Source organism: Melospiza melodia, chromosome 28, assembly GCF_035770615.1.
Source record: "Melospiza melodia melodia isolate bMelMel2 chromosome 28, bMelMel2.pri, whole genome shotgun sequence".
Taxonomy (NCBI): domain Eukaryota; kingdom Metazoa; phylum Chordata; class Aves; order Passeriformes; family Passerellidae; genus Melospiza; species Melospiza melodia.
In genome coordinates this window covers 4,475,576-4,485,463 of record NC_086221.1, presented here as the reverse complement: position 1 = coordinate 4,485,463, position 9,888 = coordinate 4,475,576, and the positions used below count along the sequence as shown (strand labels likewise).

The 9,888-nt window shown below is 49.0% G+C and overlaps 1 long non-coding RNA gene across 1 annotated transcript; it reads left to right on the top strand.

The window, feature by feature from the left end:
- Positions 1–571: 571 nt before the first annotated feature.
- LOC134430352 (uncharacterized) lies at positions 572–8,609 on the top strand. The gene is made up of 3 exons (XR_010030803.1): positions 572–1,207; positions 1,811–2,062; positions 6,387–8,609. It is a non-coding gene; the product is annotated as an uncharacterized LOC134430352 (long non-coding RNA).
- The last annotated feature ends 1,279 nt before the right edge of the window (positions 8,610–9,888 follow it).

Sequence of the window (9,888 nt, the reverse complement as noted above, 5' to 3'; positions counted from 1 at the left end):
CCTTGCTCTAAAAACCTGTCATTGGTTTTGGTGAGGATTTAGAGGAACATAATGCGCATGGTGGAGGGTGGGATTCATCTGGGTGTCTCTTTGGATGCAACTGGGACTTCAGCCCCGTGCTTTTGGGAGAAGAGGGCCCAGTGAGAGGCATCTCTGGTTCCTCAAGCCATGGGACGGGCAGCTGTGGTGCTGCTCCCTGGAAGGGCAGCAAGATAAAAGTTGTGATGGATTTTGTGGGCACAAGGTGCTGCTGGAGAGAGCCTCTGTTTCTGAGGCAGGCTCATCCTGACGGGAGTGAGAGCGAGCAGGGAAAGCCGGGATTGCTGCTGGGATTGCTGCTGGGATTGCTGCTGGGATTGCTGCTCCCGCGGGTGCCGTTGGGATCCGGGCTGTGGAGGCCACGCTGTCCCCAAGGCGGGTTCCTCTCCCCCTCTCTGCGGGTGTTATTTACACCATTTCCTGCCCAGGGAAGTTCAGGAGTTTGACGTTGCTGCGTTGGTTTCCGCTCTCCTGCCCGGTTCCCTTCGGGAGCTCTCACAGAGCCCGGCAGCAGCCGGGCCGGACCCCACGGGCGGGATGGAGGTGCCAGCCTGGCCCAGGGAGGGAAATGTCACCCACATCAGGCCGGGCAACTCAGGTTCAACCATCTTGGGAGGGCTGGAAAACCAACCCTGCGTCCATCCCTCCGGCTCAGTCCTGCCGTGGAGGAGGAAGGAGGACGCGCCCGGGCATGGCTGCAGAGCTTTTGGGTTCCTGCCGAATCGACGCCCTCCCCTCTCCCCCCTCATCCTTCCCGCCTGGCCTGCGTCTCCCCTCCCTTCCCTTCTCCCTCCCATCCCGCAGCAAACAAAATGGCTGCTCCATGGCCATTTTGTTTCCCATCTGGAAGGGAAAAGCCGGGACGCCGGGACTTGGCTCTTTTTTGGAGGCTGCGGCCATGTCCGAGCCCAACTCTCCCGTCTCTACGTGGCACCGGCTGTAGCAAGAGAGAGAAAGGGAAAGAAAAAAAAAAAGAGAGAAAAAAAAAAGAAAAAAAAAAGGACATTTTGGAATGAGACCAAAGGCAGAGGCAGAGAGTGGGTAGTTTTGGCGTATGTTGAGCACTGAAAATGCCTGGAATTGCCAAACTGAGCTTTTGTATGAGCAGCGTAAGGGCTACTCGGTGCACGCAGAGCCGCGGGGCTGCACGGAATAGCCGGACGGAAAGGTTTGTTCGCTATATTCAATAAAACAGCCCTCCTTTCTTCTGGATTTATAAAGTACCAGAGAGCACTGTTGTCTTAATTTGTTTTTGGACGGGCGGATGGTTTTACACATCGGCTTGGTATGACCAGAGCCGGTCACTGCCGGACGGTAGCGTTTTAACCTGTTGTGTGTCCTCTTGTTTTTGGTGCTTACGGGATCTGACCTTTCCACTGAGCTGGCACTGCCTGGATTTAGCTGATGTAATCCGGAGGATATTTTTTTAGGGATTTTTTTTTTTTTGTTTATTGCCTTCTTGCCTTGAAAGTTTTCATCTCAGGAATAAAAACATCTTAATTTAAATATTTAAAGCAATAGCTGTTCTTGGCTTTTTAAGCCCTTGCTTTTCTCCCAAGGCTGGAGCTGTACTGTGCTCACAAGCTGTTTACTGCACTCTGTGTGTATCCTGCACACGTTAAGGTGTGATACACAACAGAAACACCATCAACAGGAACACGCCTTGAAAGTTTAAAGCAACTTGGTGGCGTTACTGTAAAAATTTGCGCAGAAGCAGGGCAAAAACACCAGAACATGCGCCAAATAAAAGTGATTTTTTTTTTTTTTAAAGTGATTCTGCATTTCCTTCAGTAGCCTGGATGTCTTGGCGTTAGTAGCCACGTCACTTTGTTCGTGGACACTCTGAGGAGCAGATCCCTGCCCTGTGGCACGGGGGGGATCAGGCTCTGATAAGGTGCTGGAATGATCGTCCTGCTGTTCCTTGAGTGGCTTTCCAGACATGTGGAGAGAAGCAGACACTTGCAGAGCGGAGCTGGGAAGGAGAGCAGAAAGAGGTGAAAAATGGCTTTCCTTGCACAGAAAGGTATTTGATTTGCCTCCATATCCCCTTGGGTTGTTTGCAAACAGACAGTAGAGAGAATGGCAGGGCCACGGTGGTCCCGGAGCCGGGGCTGCAAGGGCAGGGGCTGGGCGGGTGCTTCACGGTGCAAATTTAATGTTTTGGTCCAAATCTACATTGGAGGTGGACATTACCTGCACGCCTTTCATGAGCAGCTTATGAACTCAACATTGAGAAGGTTAACAGTATTAATAGACCAGTTTTATAGAGTATTACAGAAAAAAAAGGTTTTTCTTTCCATTTTTGAGTTAGCCTATAGAATTGAGTGCAGAACAGGTAAAAATAAGCCTGAAGGATATTTTTTTCTTCTTATTTTTAGTATTTAATGAAATTACGCTGTGAAATATCAGTAGCGGCTATCTTTTTTGACAAAAATTCTGGGACTTTTTTTGCTTCAGGAGAGGGTGAGGTATATACAAATTAAGAAGGAAAATGCTTAGAAAATATTTAGAAAAATTTAGGAAAATATTTAGAAAAAGCATTGCCTTTATAGCCACCTTTAATAATGCGTTTAGGAAGGGTTAATAAAAGATAAGACATACAACAAGCAGGTTACAGATGCCTGCATTATAGATAACAATATCAGATTCATTAATAATGATCCAGATGTTTAGAAACATCTGATAGGACTCAAGACAACCCCTTAGTGATGAGCAATTTTTTATAAAGATACCTGCTAATTGCTTAATAATAAATGCAATGACAAAATTGATGTGAAATATTCCCTATGTCATTAAAAGTGTGTGGAGTAAAAGCATTGCTGAGAGGCATGGGCTGTTGCAGCATTGAACTGTAAATATTTTTACTTCCATTTCTCTTTCCCTATTCCTGGTGTCTTTGATTAATTGTTTCAAAGTGTGATATTTAATATTGACTTTAGGATGGGGTGTTTGCGAAGGTGGTTGGCCTTGCTTTGCTGAGAGGCTTTCCTGGCCTGGGAGAAGTTATAAACAACTTGTCTTCATGGCTAGTTTGGCAAATGTAATTTTTTATTGCTTTCCCGTGGCACAGGGTGTGTCCAAGATGGGTTTTTGGGTTGTTTTCTGCTTTTTGTGCGAGCGGGTTCCTCGCTGCCGCCCGGATCGGCACCTCCAATTGGCGCTGTGGGTCCCCACAATATTGGGGAGTTACTGAAAACCTTCTACCCTTCTTTTCGCTTATTTTTTGGTTTTATTTTTATTTTATTTTTTTATTTTGGTCTGTTTGGGTTTTTGTTTTTCCAGCCAGGTTGGGAGGACACGAAGCCAAGGGAACAAAATGGCCACACTCGGCCATTTTGTGCCACCGCCGCCGTTCCAGGGAGCCGGGGCTGGTTCTGCCCCAGCTCCAGGAGGCTGAAAATCCTCCTGGACACTCAGGGTCCTGATTTCCCACTGAGAAACCCTCCCTGTGCCTGGCACGTTTCGGCACCGACACAAAGGCTGAAAGTGGTGTCAGCTTTTAAAGCACAGACTTTGTTGTTTTCTGGTTTCCTCCTCCCCCCTCCTCCATTTCATTCAGTGCTCCTTAATGAACCAGAGCAGCTCCTCCAGGCTTCGGAGCCTTTCCAGCTCCTCTCCGAGGTGGGCTCCTTTTAGATGCAGACACTTGGCCGTGCTCAGAAATCTCTGGGGCAAAGATGTTTTAAAATTTGGGGGCCAGCATCTTGGGTTTTCTGCTGGAGTCATCACAAGCCACCCCGAGCAGTTTAGGTCACTTGGATCCCAAAAGCAAGTCTGAAAGCTGGACTGCAAATGCCATTTTTATTGCAGCCTGGAGGATCTTGTTATGAACAAAAACCCTTTACCTCCCAATTTTCCTCACCCCTCCAAGCACAGTAGACAGTGGGACCATGTAGTGACACACTCTGTGCACGGGGACCTTTGTACAGTGGCTTGCAGAAACCTATGAAGTGTTTTCACAGAAATCAGATTTGATCAATTTTGAGGGATTCCTATGAATCTGGAAAGTGGAAATTACAGGGTCACTGCCTTAAGGCCTGCACAGAAAGTGGTGCTTTTTGAAAAGGTTCTTGGCAATCAAGGATCCAATAATCTTTCAAAACTGTGTTTAATCTCAGAGGGCAGTGAGAAGCTTTGGGTGTGGGTCTCTGAGCCCTGCAGACCCTGTTGGCTGTTTTATCCAGAATTTTGCATAGCTGCATCACATCCAGGCAAATTTGGGCACATCTCCTTCCTTCCTTGTCTTTTGTTTTGATGGTTTAGACCTCAGGCCATGAGGAGAGGGAATTCCTGTCATTGCAATTTGTGTAGGACAAACAAGTGTGACAGTGATACTGAGGGTAGGATGCTCTTAGTCATCCTTACTGGGCATAAAAAATTCCCCCTGTTTGATCCATAAATCCTCCTGTTTGACTCCTTTCTTCACAGATCCTGCTAAAATCAGGATTCCAGAGTCAGCAGCTGGGTATTCCCAAAACCTATACTCATTAAGACAATTATTATAATTAAGTCTTCTGTTTTCAGGTTTACTTATAGAAGTCAGAAGGGATTTTTTTTCCCTCTCTCCATGTATAATTACATCTATTAATGTAATTTTAATGTAATTTTCCACTAACAGTTTGAGATTGGCCCAAATGCCTGTTGTCTGCAATGGCATCAAGAGTGACCTTTGAAATGCCAGCCTGATACATCTGGCTTATGTGGTTAAAGTAATAAAAACCACCAGATTGGGAACTAGGAAAAATTATTCCTCCAGGCAAGTTGCTAAAAGTCTCCTTGGAGAAGACAATCATCCTCTGCCTCTATGCATCCCCCAGGAGTCACCTACACCACCCACCCTCCCAGTCCCTGACCAGTGCAGCATCTGGTGGTTTTCTTGCCACCCTTCTGCTTGATGCTTGTGGTAAATTTTTGGGAAGTTGAAACATTTTGGTTTCAACTATCCCTTCTGTCCCCAAGGAGCTGAGCAGTGACAGACCTGATGGACCCCAAAGCCTGGCTGTCACCTCACTGAAGTTCTGACTGGTTGAGGAGGGATGTGCAACCCCCGTGCATCACTTTCTGTGCTGATAAAACCAGGAGAAACAGCATTTCCCACCAGGAGGCTGTTTGGGATGCAGCTGGCACCAGGGATGGGCTGGGCACTCTGGTGCTGTAGGATCCAGTTCTGCCACGTTGGGGTTTGATGTTCATGCCCTGTTACAGCAGGACAGGCCTGGGCCAGATGGTCCAGCACAGTGGGTCACTCTCTGTCAAGGACCAGTTTGGCAAAGGAAATCAGGAGAATTACCTGTGCTGAATGCCATGAGGAGAGCCCATGGAGAGCTCTGGGAGAGGGCACTTCCCACCCCTGCTGCAGAGACACCCGTGCACCTGAGGCCACCCTAAACTCTCCCAAGGATTCCAGCTGCAGTAGCTGACCAAAGCTTTGGGATTATTTAGCCTGTTGCCTGGTAGCTGTGGAAGCACAAAGCATTAGGCAGCTTTTATCCCTTTGGAAACTTCTCCCTGAGCCCCCTCCTCTCCCAGCACAGCGCTCAGCAGATGCCTGTGGAGGCTGGGGACATCTCCTGCTGAGCTCCCATGGGAAGTTGTCCTTTGGGGCTGTGCTGGGCTGCACATGCGGCCTGCTTGGCGTGGCTCCCTCGTCGTTAGGGCCTCTTTCATCTCCAAGGGGAATTCTTTCTTCTCCTTGCAAAAGAGCCTCACACGTTCCTTTCAAACTCCCAGATTAATACCTCGCCTCTGTATTTGGGTGTGCAGAGAGTGAAGAAGCCTCAGAAGGTGAGCCAAGGGCTTGGGGGGAAGCCAGTCTGTCTCAGATCCATGCTAATACTGCTTGGCTGGGCTGCAGCATTAGAGGGACAGCACGGCTGCATGTTGCACTCATTTGTTTAGGAAATAAGATCTGCCTTGATGTACTCGATACCATTACATTTGCAGCCTAAAAGCTTCCTTGTACTTAGTTATTTCTAATCTGCTCAATTCCCTGGAGTGCACAGGGAGCTAAATTGATGGATTCTCTTATCTGGTCTGGCAGGTTTGTTCTAGATATGCTGTGTGTTCAGGAGGTGAGGTCAGCCTGGCTGGGTGTGCTTGGCGCTGCTGCAGCTTCCCGAGAGCTCTGCTATCTCCATGTGCAGCCCCAGGTTCCAAGGGCAGGGCTGCTGCTTTTCTGCACCCCTGGGTGCACAAAGTCTGCAGCTGGTGTGATTGCCAAGCACAAGGTACAGTCCAAGTGGGCTGAAGGAGGTTTGAAGAAGGAGAAGGAGCTCCAGGACAAGGCTGGATATGAGTCCTCTCCCCTGCCATCAAGAATTCTGATTTTCATGCATTCCTTCTTGCAGGACCTGTGGAGCAGCCAATGCCTGGATAAGGCTCATCCTAGTGCCTGGATAAGGATGATCTTAGTGCCTGGATAAAAATCATCTCAGTGCATGGATAAAAATCATCTCAATGCCTGGATAAGAATCATCTCATAGCCTGGATAAGGATCATCCTATAGACTGGATAAGAATCATCTCAGTGCCTGGATAAGAATCATCTCAGTGCATGGATAAGGATCATCTCAGTGCCTGGAAAAGAATCATCTCAGTGCACGGATAAAAATCATCTCAGTGTCTGGATAAGGATCATCTCATAGCCTGGATAAAGATCATCTCAGTGCCTTAGGCTGCCACGGTCCCAAGCTGTCCTTGAGGCTGAGGTAGTAGATTGAATAGTTGTGGAGTCTGGTCCTCCCTCTGAGCTAACTATACAATCTACTGTCTTTCCTAAGGAGACAGTCAGGTCTTCAGCTCTGCTCGTCCATTTCTACACCAGCTGTGGGGCAGGTGGTGCCAGGAAAGCAAATCCGTGCTGTGACCCGTCTGTTCTGCTCTGTGGAGGTGAGGTAGTAGGTTGTATAGTTTGGTGGGAGGGATTTGATCCCATTTCAGGTGATAACTATACAGTCTATTGCCTTCCTTAAAGAGCAGCAAAACCACGGAGGAGCTCCCGAGGCATTGCTTCTTTTGTTGAGGATCCAAAAAAGCAGCATGGCATTGTTAAACAGCTCAGTGGGTGTTTCTCTTACAGCATCCAGAACTGCATTCTTCCAGGAATTGCTTCATGCCTCAGGCACTGGAGCATGGAGCCACCTGCTTCCAGGGAACCCACCTCTCTAAGATTCCAGAGAACCAGGGAAATGAGTCTGCACAGCAGCTCAGTGTTCAATACTATTCTTTTGTTTTGTTTTGTTTTGTTTTTTTTTTTTTTTTCCAGGAGATGGATTCAAGTTGTAAGGTGTTTAAATGTGTTGATCTTTTCAGGTCTGGAGGGGAGCAGATACTTTTGTTTAAATGGGACAGATGTGAGTTAATTATTTCACGTTTTTGTGCCCAGTTCTGAAGTTTGGGTTCAGAAGCAGACCCAGGGCCAAGCTCAGCCTGTGGACTCAGAGCCCTGGGAGCTGATCAGATTTGGCTGCTTGGCCCCTGCTCAGGAAGTGCATTTGGTTTTGGACAAGTTCCCAGCCTGTCCCATGGAACAGAGTCAGAGGGTTCTTTCTGCTCTGATAATCCCTTATCAACTGAACTCCCCCACATGCAAACCCCGTCAGGGAATTTTGGGGCTCCTGGGTGTTTACATAAGGTGAACCAATGATTCCAACTAAAATCTTGTCCTGAAGTGGAGACAGGTAAGGAAGAGACATGAGGCAGAAGGAGCAGGTTCTAATCCTCCTGGGCTCTCCCTGACAACAGACATGAGAGAAGTCATCATCGCTCAGAGCTCTGGCCCTTGGCAAGGGACAGGGAACTGTTAATTCTTCTGTTTCTTAGGAGCAGATGGGACGATCCCTCTGCCGTTTTCCAGAGTGAGTAGGATCAGGAGCAGGAGTGGAGCTGTAACCCGATCAGGGCTGCACCGGGAAGGACATTTCAGGCCATTATCACGAGCATCTCAGTGCCAGGGAGACTGTGAGACCCGAGACTGGGGAGCGAGGGCAAGCAGAGGACACCTTCTCAGATGAAATGGGAGGGAGAGAGCACAGAGAAATTGGAGCCCTCCCATTTCAGAGGCTCAGGGAGAGCCAGAGCTGGCTGCTGGAGTCCCCAGGATGAAGCAGAATTTCAGGCCCCTCTGCTGGGACAGGGCGGAGCTGCAGCTGCTGGGTGGGGATGCTGCAGCTCCGAGCAGAGAAGGAATGCAGCCCTCTCTCCATAAATCTGGCTTTTCAGCAGTCCTGGCGACTTGCTGAGCAAAACTACAGCTTGCTGCTCTGAGCTGCATTATTATCCTCCAGCTGCTTGCTCAGGGGCAGGGCTCCTGCCCACAGATTGCCTGGAAGGTTCCAAAATAGCAGCACAAGGATGGGAACAGGGCAGCAAATCCACTTCATCTGGAGAGGTGTCCCCTGGAAAAGAGCTAATCCCACATGTCCCAGATGGATTCTGTTCCGTCCCCCTCCATGGCATTGATACTAATGCAGAGAATCTCAAACAGTGGAACTGTGTGAGCTGGAAGCCATGAATAAAATATTACTGGAGATATTCCCTCGTGAAAATAAACTTGGTTTGACTTTTTTAAAACTGAGTCATTTTATTGCCCTGAAGTGAGCTTGGCTGGTGAACTGGGACCTCTTGAGGGGTGATCACTGTTCCTGACTGACCAAACTCCTGGGTGTGAAAGGGAAGCCACAAACAAGATGAGGATGTGGGGCAGACTGAGCTGGCCAAGCAGCTGGGACCACGTGTGTGGCTGTCAGCAGGTGCTTTCCTGACACAAATTCTCAGCACAACTCTTACACAAAGCCTGACCTGCTTCCTCACTCTCAGTCAGATCAAGGGTTGCAGGTTGGGCTTCCCTCTGCCCTGGATAGTCCTTGCTATAAACATCTTTATAATGTGCATACCAGCAAGAGGAGAACACAGGGTGCACTAACTCAAATAAATCCCATCAAGGGCTAAGAAACCAGCCCAGGTAATGTTAAATTTCTCCAATGGATCCTGGCACAAAGGGAAGGGCAGCTTTGCCCAGGAGGAGGGTGACCAGCCTGGCTGAGCTCATACCCATGGGTCAGTGGGACACAAACCTGACTCACCAGCCAGGATCCCACAGCACATGGCATTGGGGCAGCCACAATGGCAGGGAGGAATGGGCACCTCCTTTTAGCAAAAAGCAGCCAGGAAGCAAGATCAAGAAAGGAGGGTTGTCCCCAGACCCTCACAGGACATTGAGGAACAAGAGCACTTTCAGCCCAAACACTCTGAGGGAATGCTTGGAAGCTGGATGGAACAGCCAGCTTCACAACCTGGATGGAACGGCCAGCTTCACAACCCCAAACACCCAGCAGGGTGTAGGTGCTCACCCCAACCCTTCTGACCCACTGCATTCACGGGAGATCCAGGAGCTGAAGCAAATGAAGCTCCTCTCCCTCAACCAGCAGCAAACACCTCCCTGTCCCTGCTGGGAACAGGCCCTGGGATGGAGGGAACCCAGCAGGGGAGGTTGATAAAGAAGCCAGGCCTCACAAACACCATAAATGCCACCATGTCACCCCAGGCAGCACAGCTGGTGGGTAATGCCTTCTCCTCCCAGAAAAAAAAAAAGGCTTTAAGGGTGTAAGAAGCTGGCAGAATCTTTGCCAGGGTCACCCCAGTGCCAGAATCCCCTTTACATCAATCCTAGAAATTGAGTTGAAATGTTGCAAAAGTCTCCCTTGAATGTTTCTGTGCACCACACCAAACTCTGTCCTGGCCTAAACCCCCAAATTCACCCTGAAGCCAAGCCCCCAAATGCCGGCGTGGGCAGGCTCAGCCCTGCTGTCCCGGGGAGCAGGGCAAGAGGAAAGCGGATTTCCTTCTGGCT